The 14,593-nt window shown below is 46.0% G+C and overlaps 1 protein-coding gene across 11 annotated transcripts in view; it reads left to right on the top strand.

Annotated features, from left to right (window-relative positions):
* BMAL1 (basic helix-loop-helix ARNT like 1) overlaps window positions 1–14,593 on the top strand; it is a 104,095-nt gene that overhangs the window by 28,311 nt on the left and 61,191 nt on the right. For all 11 annotated transcript variants that reach the window (XM_090263880.1, XM_090263873.1, XM_090263913.1 and 8 more), the window contains one exon: window positions 6,110–6,182. The gene's annotated coding sequence lies outside the window, so the exon portion shown is untranslated. The remainder of the gene's footprint in view (window positions 1–6,109; window positions 6,183–14,593) is intronic.

Raw genomic sequence — 14,593 nt, 5'->3', positions numbered from 1 at the left:
ACTCCTTGTATATTGTTGTTCAACCCTCTTAAGGCCCTCTGATTTATTTCCATTCAGCTGGAGGATTTTGTGGCAATGTTTTTATGGGCTAGTCTGGAAGAAGCATACATCCCACCGACCCATTGGCCAGAACTCTCACATGTTTGCGTTAAACGGCAAGGGAGGCTGGGAAATGTAGTCTAGTCATGTGGCCACAAGAAAAAGCAAGAGGGTTTTGGTGAACTCAGAGCATAGTGGATGCCACAGTGAATGTGGTGAAGAAGTGAGTCATGTGTTTAACTGGGGGGAGAGTACTGGGCAATGAGAACAGCAAGGTGAAGGTGGCCAGAGTGGCTGGAGTGGAGTGAGGAGAAGGTGAGGAGGAGAGTGATAGAAGGTAGCGCCAAAGAAGTAATGGTGGCCATGCCACTGGGGTTATTGTCCGGCTGGTTTCCATTGTGAATGACAAGGAGAGCCAGGAACATGTCAGGGTTTTGAAAGAGGGTTGACATGATCTGAGTTATATCTTGAAAGGATGATCTTGCTGCTGTGTTGGGACTAGACAGAGGGAACAAGGAGGATTCAGGGAGAAAAGTCAGTGTCTTTTGCAGTTAACCAGGTTAGTGATGAGAGTAGCCAGGTCCCAGGTGTTGGTAACGGTAGAGACGATAAGAAGTGGTTAAATTTGCAAGCCATAAGAAAAGTTAACAGGTTTTGCTGTGGGATTGGTGATGGGGTTTGAGAGAAAGAGGAATCAGGATTGTTCTGAGGTTTTGACTTTTGCTTAATGACTATTCTCACTTTCTATCCTCAGAAGTAAGAAGAGGAGGAAAGTTTTTAGAAAAAGATATCTGAATGCCCTCTGGGCCCTGACTTATCACCCACAGCCTTTCTCCTCCACAGCACTTTCTGCAACAGGGACAGGCAATTTTCATTTATAACTGAGCTGTCAGATGGGGGTTGAGGGGGGCTGGGGGAGGCAGAGCACTTATAGCTCCTCCCAGCACAGAGCACGGATGAGATAACAATGGCAATGGTCTGACACCATTACCTGGGGTGTTCAGGCAAAGCCTTGGAGCCCCCTTGGACTGATGTGGAAGGGGCCTAATGTCCCCTCTGGGTGGCTGAGAGATGCCTACGCAGGCCACTTCCAACCCCTGTTGTCTGTCATGTAAGAACGTAGGTGTGTTTGGGAGTGGGAGCAGAGACAGTTTCCCTGGTTCTGCCTCAGCCATCATGACCTACCAAGGTAGAAACTAGGGATGGCCCTTTTTAATAGACAGTGATCTCACTGGAGCATAGCGGGGAAGAGAGTCTATGTTAGTGCAGGGTATGAGCTGTGGCAGTGAATACTGCTTGTCTAGTACGTGCTGGGCAATGCCTAGGTATATTGGTTTCACTAGAGAGGAAAACAAATACAGTGTTCCTACCCTCAAGACAGAGGTAGATTCATATCGCTAGAACACAGAATGATTTTTTGGAAAAAATTATATTTACAGCTATTTATTTTTTCAGTGATAGTGAATGGTGTTGTGTTTTTAATTTTAGTGTCCCCATGTTCATTGCTAGTATATAGAAATACAATTGCTTTTTATTTTTATCTTGTGTCCTGCATCCTTGCTAAACTCACTCCTTAGTCACAGACATTTTTTTTCTTTATATATGTATTCCTTGGGATTTTCTACCTAGACAGTCATATCACTTGCAAATAGAAATTGTTTTATTTCTTTCTTTCTAATCAGTATGTTTTTTATTTCCTTTTGTTGCCTCTTGTGCTGACTAAGACTTCCAGTACTATGCTGAATAAGAGTGTGAAAGTGGACATCGTTGCCTGTTCCTTATCTTGGGGGCAAGGCATTCAGTCTTTCACCATTAAGTATATTGTTAGCTCTAGGGTTTTTTCCAAATCTCCATTTACACTTCGCTGGTGTGGGTGTGGGTAGGATATGAGGTTTTTTGTGGCGTTTGACTGAAATAGAGTAGTTATTAGCTAAAAGTTTTCTGTCTTGCTAGTTGGAGCAAGCTTTTTTTTTTTTGTCTGTGCCTGTTGACATTTCCAGGTCGCCACCCTCTTCGGTTTTAAGTCTTGGACATGTGAGGCAACAAGAAAATGCAGAGAACTCACCACAGTGTTCTTCCTGGGGTCCTGAGGTCCCTAACAGGTCTTCCTTCTTCACTCTGCTTTTCAGAGCCTTCTCATGTTTATTTTATATATAACTTCCAGGATTTTAGTTGTACGTAGCAGGCGAAGTAGAGAAAAGCACGTCTACTCATCTTCCTGGAAGTGGAAGTGGTTGGGAGAAATTAGAGAACATAGGTTGGGGCCAGTTTGTGAAGGGCCCCAATACCAAGGGTTTGACTCTGTACGTGGTCTGAGGGCTATTGGAGGTTCAGCTTTACAACAATGTGGCGAAATGGTTGGGTTGGGGGAGAGGCAGTGAGACCAGGGGTCTGTTTCCTGAGTCCAGGTAGGAGATGATGAGGTTCTAGACTGTGAGAGTGGACATGGGGCAGAAGGAAAGCAAGGGAAGTCTACATGGGCAATGTGGAAGTGTGAAGAAATGAGGTCGAGTTTGCAGTTTCTAGTGTGGGCAACTAGCTATGAGATTGGGAAGGCAGGGGAGGAGTGTAAGTACAACAGAGGGGGTGTATTCTAGGCATTTTAGAGCACATCAGGAAATTTGGACTAACTGCTTCGCTTCAGGGAAGGCTCCACGGAGGAAGCCTGACTGCTGTGTACAAATCCAAGAATGTGCAATCTGGACAGAGGAAACATTGTGGGAAAAAGCACAGATACAGGAAACTGCATGGTAGGCCTGCTGGAACTCCAGCTAGCTGAGGCATAATGGAAATTCCTGGTTCCATAACCGGGAAGGATGCTGTAGGAGTTCACAAAATGAAGTTTCACATGGGCAGTGATGCTGCTGGTGGTCCGTCTGGTTCCTTGCCTTCTGTTCTCTGTGTGTTTACATCAATCTTTTCCACTACAGACAGGCCACCCTCCCTGTGGGGGCTTCCCTGCTAACAGCCCCGAGGTAACAACTCCAGTGAAGGGAGATTCCTTTCTCTGCATCCATATATCAAGTCATGACAAAGGTTCTGGTAGGCCCAGCTCGGGCGTGTGCTTATCCTTTTGGACCGGTTACTTTGCTAGGGGATGGAGTATTCTAACCTGGGCTGGATGATTTGCCCATCCCTTTTTGGGGCGAGCAAGGTCCTTTTAAGAAGAATGCAGAAGGAAAGCATCCAGGAAAGTTTTTTTTTATTAAAGAATACTTACTATGCCTTACTGTCATTTGTTCTTGAAGAATATATAGTATGCAATGTAGTAACTCTTTGGAGAGTTTTAAGCAAGGCACTTGATCAAATTCAAGTTTACTTAAAGTCATCCCAGACACTGTATGAGATTGTAGTAGGAATAAGTAAATGACTAGAAGTGGAGAGACTGGTTAGGAGGCCGCTGTAGCTCCAGGGAGAACTAATGCAACCTTATTCAATTCATTTGGATTTCACCTCCAGCCACAGCCATCAGCAGATGGAAGAGAGAGAGAGAAAGAGAGAGAGACCAGAGACAAGAAGGCACACAGGGTTTGGTGAGCAGCTGGAGGGAGCACAGAGACGAGGGCTTAAGGAGGATTCACCACCACCACTAAGGGGATAATGACTCTTCTCTGGAAGGCTAGTTTTAAATCTTTGGGAACTAGTTATTAAGTGATGGCAGACTCAACATATCTTATTGCATCTTGAGAAACCTGAGTGTTGTTAGCTTCTTGTGGTACACTAACCAAAAAAGAAGCTAACTGATTGTATTTTTCTCCCTTAAAAAATTTTCCTTTCTTTAAGGAATCAGATAATAGGGGGTGCAGTCAAGACTCCAGTCAAGAAACAGATGAATGGGAAGAGGTCACTGGCTTGAACTCCCCACCTCCCTCACCAGCCTGCCCCAGGGCTACTTTATAAAGAAACATTCATCCCTTTGGCATTGTCCTTGCTAGGAAAACCTTTAAGGATTTTAAGCAAAAAAAAAAAGAAAGACATACAAAATCTGACTTTTGTTACCGAGTCCCTCCCTTCTTGAGAATGGACTGTGGATGGAGGTAAGAATGATATCAAGAGAAGAAACAGGGAAACAGGGATACCACTTAGTGACTATTGCAATAATCTAGGAAGGTAATAGTGGAGGGGGTGAGAAATGGTCATATTCTGAATATATTGTAAAGGTAAAAATCAGTTTTGGTGAGAATTGGATGTGGAGTAAAAGAGAAAGAGAGGAGACAATGACTTCAAACCTGTTGGCCTGGGCAACTGGAAGACCATTGGATTAAACTGAGATGGGTAATATTCTGGGAGGAGCAAATCTGGAGGAAGGTCAAGGGGTCTGTGTTAGACATGTTAAGCTTGAGACATTGAACATGCTTTATACAGACCTCTTGTCCACTTGACATCTTACTTGAAGCAGACAATAAGAGTTCAGAGGAGAAGTCCAGGCTTGGAGAGAAATCTGGGCATCATCAGCATGTACCCGGTATTTGAATCCCTGAGACTAGATGAGATCACCACGGGGGAGATTGAGGTATACAGAGAATAGATGAGAACAAGGATGGAGCCCTGGGACACTCTGACATTAAGAGGTAGGGACAGAAGGAAGAAACAATGAAGGGCAAGAACAGCCAGTGAGGTGGGTGGAAAATCAAGAGCGTTATCTGGAAGCCGGGTGAAGAGAGTAATCAAATAAGAGGGCATGAGTCACTGGTAGCAAAAGCTGTAAGATGAGGACTAAGACCTGCCCATTGGAGGATAGGTCTATGTGTGCTTTTGTACCCAAGTTTAACCTTTCCAATAAGTCATAGTTCCTGCCTTGAAGGAGAATACCATCACGCAAAATGGGTCATTTAAGATTGATTGAAATATATCTCAGGTATGAGGATAGTACCCTGGGAGTCCAGTAGAAGGGGACAGTACTTCTGGCTTTTATAAGGAGAGTTGAGGTCAGATTCATTGATGTCTTCATTTGTTCATTCATTCATTCCACAAATACGTGGGTGCCAGGGACTGGAAGGAAGGGAGATGGTGGAGTTATTGTTAAAAGGTATGAAGTTCCAGTGTTGCAGGTGAAAGGAATTCTGGAAATGGCTGATGACAGTTGCACAACAATATGGATATACCTAATAGCACTGAGCTATATACTTAAAAATGGCTAAACTTATCTATTCTGTTATGGGTACTTTATCACAGTAAAAAAATGAAAGAGGAAAAACCTTATTACCCACCCCCACCCCCAACCCCATGAATTTACTTGGGAATATGGCATTTGAAATGAGTGGCGTTTCAGTAGAAGGATCCAGCCACAGGGGTTGCTGAGAGGGAAGGGATTGGCTATCAGTCCTTTTTGTGTGGATTGTAGGGTTCACTGGGGGAGACCATGCAAGCTGAGCTTGCAGTATCAGGCCAGGCCAGTTGGTGCAAGCCTGGCAGCCTGGCTCTAGAATTGGGCTTGCCTTCTTAGATTCTGGGAGCCTCTGGGAGTTCCTGCCCAGGGGAGTGTCATTTCAAAGGTGTGCATTTAGAAGATTAATCTCCTTAATCCTTCCTGTTAAAACCTTGCCTATTAAAAGCAGTGGGATTGAGGTGTACATTTGTGTGGTGAAAATTGTAGGCCAGCACAAAGTTAGATACCCAGGCCTGTGTTAATGAATCGAGTAGGTTATTTTTCCACCCAGTTTACAAATATTTACTGAGGACTACTTAAATGCCCGTAGTGTGCTAGGCAGTGGGGGTAAGGGAAGGAATGGATTTACGAAATCTCTTCTCTTGATAAGCCTGCAGTATAGGGAACCCCATTCCTAAGTAAGAAATTATGCTACATGGTGCCAAAGTGTTGCCATAAACATCTCAGCAGAGGTCCGTGGGAGCTGAGAAGATGGTGTGCTTGGCCTGCCTGGGACACTGGGAGGCTTCCAGGGAAAGACTGTGCAGTAGACTTGAAGGATGAGCAGCATTTTCTAGGCAGAGAAATGGAGATGGGCATCCTGGGAGGATGGTAAATCAAAATTTATTGGGAGTTGTTCAGTTTAAAGAAAATGTATAAATACTCTCTTTAAAGCTCAACTCTTATTTCATTGGCTTTTAGGTGGTGCTGGCTAGAGTGCTTGCTTTTGGACCCAAGCTTAACTTTTCAAATGTGGAATCCTAGCCCTTCACTGGTAAGTTTGTTTGATGCCTTCTTATCAAATTATGCTATCGCGAATCAGTAGTTACTATTGGCACTGCTCTGTGGAAGGTACCAAGCCTGGACCCTAGAGAAGCCTCCAGTAGAGGCGGAAAGGATCCACAGGAGACACCGAATCTCAGTGTAGACTGCTGTGGTGGCTGTGGAGAGGGGGCCAGAGGAGGCACACCAGTGTTGTAGGGGACAGATGCAGCTGGCTTCATGGAGAGGTGGGTGGAGCTTTGGCTTTGTCTGAAGGCAAAGTCCAGGGAGGAGAGAAATATGCTTTTTGGGCTTGAGATGGTGAGTGTACGATACAATGGAAGTGCGCTCAGCAGCAGACCCACAGGAACAGAAACTTCACCCAAAGGAGTCATGCATGGGCAAGGACGTGGGCAGAAGCTGCTGGTGTCTGATTTTTCTAGATCAGGGTCAGCAAACTTTCCTATAAAAGATAAAATGGTAAATATTTTTGACTTCATTGATCCTGTGGTCTCTGTCATAGCAACTCAACTCTGCCACTGAAGCACAAAAGGAGCCACAGAAAATATATAAGTGATGGGTGGCTGTGTTCCAATAAAGCTTTCCTGACAAAACAGGTAGTAGGCTAGATTTGGCCTGTGGGCTCTGGTTTGCTCACTACTTTTCTAAACCCTGAATACTGGTCTAAGGCACCTGGACTCTTTCCTGAAGGCTGTGGGGAACCATTAAAGTTATTTTGGGCAAAGAAGTGAAATGGCAGAAGTGACATGTTAGGAACATTCATCTGATACGGACAAGAGACATGGGCCTATTCAAAAGTGGCAGCAGCAATCCAGGCATGAGGTCATGTAGTTCACAGTGGTTCAAATGAGAGCAAAGGACCAATCAAAGAGCTATTGCAAAGGGAGAACCATAGGATTCACAGTTTTCTTAGACTTTAAAGACAGGAGCCAAAGAAGATGAAGATTCAAACTTGGAAGTTTATAATGGTACCGTTGACAAAAATGTAGATACTGGGCGTGGAGAAGAGTGGTTGATGTGCCTGGTTTTAGACACATTGAATTTGAGATGACAGTGTTTCATAGGAAATGTCCAGTAGACAACGGGAAATGCAGGGCTGAAGCCTGGACTTAGGAAGGTAGGTGTGGAGAGTCAGAACAGGAGCCCATTGGACTAAATAAATTCTCTCCATAGTGAGCACAGGGCTGAGCCCTGGGGAATGCACATAACTCTGGGGTGGAAAGAAGAAGGTGGAAGAGGTCCAGAGGCCAAGGAGGAGAGCATCCAGGAGGGGAAAAGGACAAGGGAGAAGGGACCTGAAGGGAGGCTGCCAAATTTGTGATTGCAGATGACCTTGAGGAATGTGATGTGTGATGCCATGAGGGGGAACAAGGGGAGGAAGAACAGGGCAGGAGGCCAGGTTGCAAAGGGTCGGAGAGACGTAAGGAATAGGGAAGGCATCAGAGACATTAGTAATATACACCATTCATAAGGGAGACACATAAGGTTTCAGTATTGGCATGTGAAAATAACCTTTTCTTTAGCTTTGAGGCAGGCAAAGCATGCTGTGACCAGTTTTCATTTCCTTCTCTGGAGCCAAGCTGTGTTTGGGAGTTTGTGTGTACATTGGGCTTGCATTGTGTTCTTATGCTCCCTTTGAGGTGTGGTGTTCATAGCTCTGTCACAACTTGCACCAGGGAATCCAGCCCATGTTTGGACTCTTGCCATGAGACAAGATGTGATCTGTTCGGGAAACACTTACATTTGCCTAAGTTTGGAGGACCAAGAAATTGGAATAAAACTTCTTACTGCAGAGTCTGCTCAAGTATGGTAATTCATTCAACTAGATATCAATTTATACTCTGATTATTTCAAATGCATCTTCTTTAATTTGAATTCTAAGTAGTTTTTGGCTTGGTTTATGTGAACATAGAAATTAAAAGATAGAGTAATAAAAGGAACAGGTGTCACTGGTTCGAACACTCACCATGTACCAGGTTCAATGCTGAGTGCTCTATAGCTGTCACTTTATTTTATCTTTGCAGCCTCCTGTGACGTGGGAAGTTGTATTTTCATTTCAGCAATAAGGAAATGAAATCATAGGTTGAATAACCTGCCCAAGGTTACAGGGGATTTGAACTCAGCTCTATCTGTCACCTACTTTATGCCGCTCCCTGTTCTAAGTCTAGAATTTCTCCTCCTACATACATAGAAGTACTAGAGACAGATTGAACTCTTCCAGTTAAATATTCAGAGACTCTAGTGGGTGTTTCCACTTCCTAAGCGCCTACTAAAAGGGTGGAAGGAGTGTGGGATCTCTGGAAGAGACTAAGACCAAACTTCACACTTACTTTAACTGTTTCACTAGATAAAGTTTTCCTTTAGTTGGAGAAGGTGGCAGCCTTGAGCTTGAAAAGGAAACATGACAGTCAGATTCCAGTCCTGGCTCTAAGGCAATTGTAGTCTACTTTCTGTTTAAATACTTGGTACTTCTCTCTGCTCACGTCCGACTTTAAGCTTCGAGGACAGGTTCCTATTTTGTCTTGTGTACTTCTGTGCCCCTAGCATCTACGTATTATCAGACATGTCGTATGTGCTCACTGAATATTAGTTGCTTCTAATGAGCCAGGCGACTTGGAACAAGGTGCTTAACCCCTGTGTGCCAGGCACTGCTCTCAGCGCTGTGGTTATAGAAGTGACACATGGCCAGCTCTCACTGGTCAGACATCCTGGTAGGGGAGACGGACGGCACAGGTGTGTGAGATGTGCGGCCATGGAAGGTCAGGCGGACAGGGTAATGCTCTGAAGTAAAAGGAAGTGAGAGAAAGGGGTGGAGGGTGAATAGCGCCGATAGTTTATAGTTATTGATCCTCAGGAAGTCCTCACCAAGAAATGAAGAGAGACAGGGAGACTGTTGGGGAAATGTGTCATAGTAATGCTATTGAGGTGACAAAGGATATGTCAACTGAGCCTTCAATGCTTTGGTTTAATTCCTTCGCTTGCCGGTGGCTGCTAACAGCCCGGGCTCCCTCCTCAGATTCCTGCCTCTGGCCGAGCTGAGCGCTCCCTTCCCCTCCTGGGTCTGCTCACTCTCTTGTCTGGCCTGCCCACTCCTGGTTCTCCTCCAGCCTCAAAGACCTCGGCCTCTGCACTCTGCTTTGCCAGGTTCTTTCCTTGGTCCTTAGCTTCATAAGGTTTTGCTCGGTCCCTTTCATGTCATCCTAAGTATTCCCCCAGGGTGAGCTCATCCACTGCTTACCTCTATCTGGAAGTCACCCAGATCCACATCTTCAGCCCGGAACCTCCTCCCAGCTCCTAGCTGCTGCCTTGCAGGCACCTCAAAGTTGTCCCTGCCCTGGTGCCAAATGTGTGTCTCTGCCTGTTGCCTATCTTGGGTGGGACTACACCCCCCTCCCCAGTTCTGTCTCCGTAGGAGCCATCCTTGGCTTTGTCTTTCCCTCAGCTGCCGTCATCCATCAGTTACCATGTCCTAAAGAGCCCGTCTTTCTAATCTGTCACCTCACCCCTTCTCCCTCTGCGCTCCTTCATTTAGGGACTTATCACATGGTTTTTTTTAACAGCCTCTTCGTTGGTCTGTCTGTGTCCATCTTTATCCTCCCTCCTTCCACCCCCACACTCCTATCAGCATGATATTTCTAACTCACACATCTGATTTCTTCTGCTTAAAAGTCCCCAAGGGCTTCTCATTGCTTCTAGAATAAAACGCAAGCTCCGTCAGCGGACCCGCAATCCTTTTGTAATTTGGCCTTTGGCCACCTCCCTCGTTTCCCTTTTTTCCTAACCCATATTTCTAACCTCAGCCCAACTTTCCAAGGGCCATAGCCTCTCAGTGCCTTTGCCAGCGCTGGGCCCTCTCCTGGGAATGACTCGCCCCTGCTCCCCATGTTGGTAACTCAGCTCAAGTTTCCATTCTTCTGGACACCTTCCTTCCCCACCCTGCACTTCTCTGTGACCTGGAGATGACCTTCCTCCTCGTTCCCAGAGCACCCTGCATTTCTCTCTCTCTCTCTCAAAGCACTTATCAACACAACTGTTGATTTACTTACTATCTGTTCTGCTCAATAAACTGCGCTCCTGAAGGGTGGGGACCACACACACACTCACACACACACACACACACACACACACACAGTCTCTGGGTTCTTGGTGCTAGTGCAGTGCACCTGGCTCAGGAAGTGTTTATTGAAACAGTGAGAGTAGCAAAGTCTGTTTGTGCAGCCAAACAGCAGATTTATAACATGATCAGATGTATTTGAAATTGGAGGTTCATTGGCGATTGAGTTTGGTGGGACCCCCCTTCTTCTGAGTTGTGAGTGTAGCATCAGTTGTTCTGGACTTGGGTTTGTGGCTCTCTGTTGTATCTCCCAGCACTGAGGCCTTGGGAATAGAACCTCTCTGTATTCTTTACTCCTGATTTTGAAAAAAAACGAAACCTTCTGTCCTGGTTGGTGTGGCCCAATGGGTTGAGTGCTGGCCTTCGAGCCAAAAGGTCACCAGTTCAATTCCTGGTTAGGACACATGCCTGGGTTGCAGGCCAGGTCCCTGATTGGGGGCGTGTGGGAGGCAGCTGATTTATGTTTCTCTCGCTCTCTTTCTCCTTCCCTTTTCCTCTCTCTAAAAAATAAACAAAATCTTACCAAAAAAAAACAAAACCTGTTATTGATGGGATAGTAATAGCAATTTAAAATGAAAAATAATCCCATCAAGAAATGCTCAGGAATGAGACCCACCCAGCTTTATCCTGGATGAATCCCAAATTTTCTAAATTAGCAAAAATAATGACTCTCGCTAACTGCTGACAGCTTCCCCCACAGTTCAGCTGAGAATGCTGTTCTGGCGGGAGGATGGGGTTAGCTAGTGGTCCTTTGTGGAAGTGCCCCAGAGCCTCTTTCTCTTCCTTATGTCCTCAGCGGTTCTAAGGCGTAGGCCCTGGCCCAGGGACGCCGGGTTCACGTCCGGACTCCCCGTGGATGCTGGCACAATACACCCAGGAGAGACCAGTGCATTCTCGTGTTTCCATCTGGGGCCTTCAGCTTGACGCTAGTTGCATCTTCTTCCCCTCCTAGTTCTGCCACAGGACTGAGGAATTGTGCCGAGAATGCTGCCTTTACTTGGGGAGTCACAGGAATCTAAGAACACTTCCTTGAAGAAGAAGCCCTTCTTACCACAGAGGTGTCCTGCTGACCAGATGCTCCAGCGGGCACTGGGGACTGCTGTCCTTGCCTGGAAATACTTAGGATGCAGTTTTCCCTTTCAGGGACTTTCCATAGCCGTTCCCTCCACATGGGATGTGTTTTCCTTCTGGCTTGCCTAGTTCATGCCTATTCACCCTTCAGATATCAGCTGATTTGCCTGTTTGGGGGAAGCCTTCCCACCTCCCTGATAAGGTCCTATCATCACCGTTTCCGTTATCTTTTTATGCTTCTTAGTGATAGCTCACATGTGACCAGCACTGTCGGCGTGTTTGGTGGGTAACCACCTAGCATTAGGGCCTCAGTAGGTGTTGGCTGAGGTAAGTGTTGTCATTGTTATCCCAAAGGTGCCATTCAAGGAAACTGAGGTCCAGCTCAATTGTGGACATGAGAGCAAGGGTTTGGCCCCGGTGCCTGAGTGGGTCGGTGCTCTTAGCCCTTCTTCTCTACTCCCCAGGTCCCTCTGCGACGCATTCCCATAGCCCATTATCCCGCGCTCTCACAGTGCTCATCACAGAGGCGACTTTACATCTGTTTGTGTGTGGTTACAGATAAATGAATGCTTGTTCCCCCACTGGGCAGCCCCCGTGGCCCCTTGATGGCAGCAGCCTGACCTCTAGATAGGGGCTCATGGAGTTGACTCACAGCCTGCCTGACTGCCCGGAAGCCACTCGCCCACTGTTTCTCCTCGCCCCTTGCCCCTCAGGTGTCTGGGCCAGGAACATAAAAGGGGTTCCCCCGTGCCCCTCACGCTTTAGCCTGCACTCTCGCCTCCTGTTCCCAGGTGGAAGCACCTGTGCCTTGGCAGGGTCTGTTCCTCCGCACACTCCCTTAGTTCTCCACCCAGGACGGAGCCGGCGTTGTGCCTCTGCTCCTCTGGACTGATCCGTGCTCTGGGGGATGGCTCTGACCACCACGGGTCATGATGACCTGTGTGCCTGACCTCGTCTTTCCGGAGCCCCTCAGGACCAACCCTGGTGTGCTCTCTGCGACAGGGCAGAACCTTGTACACTCAGGCTGAGGGGTCTACAGAAGGAGTAAGGGCGGACAGAAGTTATTACCGTAAGAACAGCTGGCCCATGATGCAGTGTGTGTGCAGGTGTGCCTGTGCTGGTGACTGTGTGTGCCCGTATGTGATTCTTGCTCCATGTTTTTTACTTGCATACTTCATCCTTGTATGAATCAGAGACATGTCTCCCTTTCTCTAGGGTCTAATTTGGCACTTTGAATAATACATATTTCATAGCTGTTGGCTAAATAAATATTTTCTCCTCTCCCAAGCCAGAGGTGTCTCCTGTTTCTCCCTCCCCCTACCTTGGTACCTCAGCGACCACTTCACAGGGTTGTTGTGACTGTCAGGACCCTCTTCCCAGACCCCATTCATGTTGCAGTGATGTGAAAGCCCCATCTAGACTCCAGCAGGCTGGGCAGGAAAATGGCCACTTCACTTAGCAGCAGGGAAACCCGGTCGGTCCTCCAGGGGGACCCTACCCGGACTCCAGAGCCCTCTAGGGCCAAGCTGGCTGACCTACGAATGACACTGGTCTTGAGCAGGCAAAATAAAAATAAAAAAGTGGCTTCTGACCAAGTGGGGAAAGTGGGCATGGGGGAGGAGCAGAGGAGGACATCAGCCGTGCCTTTGGTACATTTGCTAGCCGCAGACAGATTGGTCTGAAGGGCAGGTGGCCTGCAGGATAAGGATGCCTTTCAAGGGCACTGGTCACATGAGTCTCAGCGGGCCTGCTTCAGGATGTCAACTCTGTGCCTGCTAGGGATGTGTCTTAAGGCAAACCACACATGCTCTCTGAGCCCCAGGTTTCCTCACCTGTAACATGAGATGGTGATAATATTGATAATCATCACCTTTATGAGGTCCTTGTGAGGGTGAAACAAAACTGTGCTTAGCATTGTACCTGCATGTAGAAAACACCAAATATCTGTTACCATTATTGTTGTTTGTAAAAAGTTGTATTGTGAATAATAATTGTAAGCAGACTCTGGATGAGGTACAGAGTCTGGATGCACTGTTATAGGCTGTGAGGAGTGTTGTGTGTAAGAAAAGCACTTTGTGAATTGCAAAGTGTGTGCAGTATTATTATGAGCACAGAAATATCTGTGTTGTTTTGGCTGTGGGAAAAATGAGCACAATTGTATGATGTTCAGTCTAAGTTTGTTGTTGTTTTTGTTTTTGTTTTCTTCTGGAGAGAGACTTTTCAAAGGAGCCTTTATTGGAATCTGGCCCAGAGGCTGTGAGACCCGCATTGGTGATCCTGGATGCCAAATGCCTGAATAGGACCTGATACAGGGGAGCATTGCTATGGTGCCTGTTAGTTTTTAAAATATTTAATGATAAACATTAAATACGCAGTAGTATAATAAGTTCTTGTAGGTTCATTAGCAGTATATTGTAGGAATTATCTCTGGACCAGAAAAATGCTCACTCTCAGAACTTTGGTTCTAGTATAGCTAAAAAGAATTAAAACGATTTATCAGAATTTGAAAATATACTTAAAAAGAACAACAAAAAAGAATTTGATATAGACAACTACCATTGTTTTCTCAATGTTAGAACTATTTTCTTAACATCAACTACTCTTGTGTTTGTCTCCATTCTGTACCATGCCCTTGCCTCCACCTATCTTTCTGAAAATAAAATTGAGCAAAAACTACCTATTTTTTAAAATGTAGAGACTATTATTATTATTATTATTATTATTATCATCCTCACTCGAGGACATTTTTTCATTGCTTTCAGAGAGAGAGGAAAGGAGAAGGGATTTGGAGAGAGGGGAAGGGAGGAAGAAAGAGAGGGAGAGAAACATCAGTGTGAGAGGGAAACATTGATTGGTTGCCTTTCTTAAGCACGCCGACTGGCAATCGAACCCCCAACCCAGGCATGTGCCCTGACGGGGAATTGAACCCAAGACCTTTCAGTCTGTGGGATGATGCCCAACCAACTGAGACACACCTGCCAGGGCAAAAAAATGTAGATATTTTAAGCAGAAGTTGAAAACCCTTTATTCACTGGCTGCATCTGGTCTGCAGATGTATTTTGTTCAGTACTCACAATGTTTTAAAACTTTTAAATTAGTGACTAATGTTTAAAAATTAGTAAGTATTGTCACAAAATCTGGATTTCCTGCTCTTCATGAAAACTCAAAGGCCGGGCAGCACTGGGTCCGTCCTCCCTCACAGCAGCGCCCCCTCCCCT

This window comes from Furipterus horrens, unplaced genomic scaffold (genome assembly GCF_987537825.1).
Source record: "Furipterus horrens unplaced genomic scaffold, mFurHor1.1.pri manual_scaffold_2, whole genome shotgun sequence".
NCBI lineage: Eukaryota > Metazoa > Chordata > Mammalia > Chiroptera > Furipteridae > Furipterus > Furipterus horrens.
This window is presented reverse-complemented; position numbering and strand designations above follow the sequence as displayed.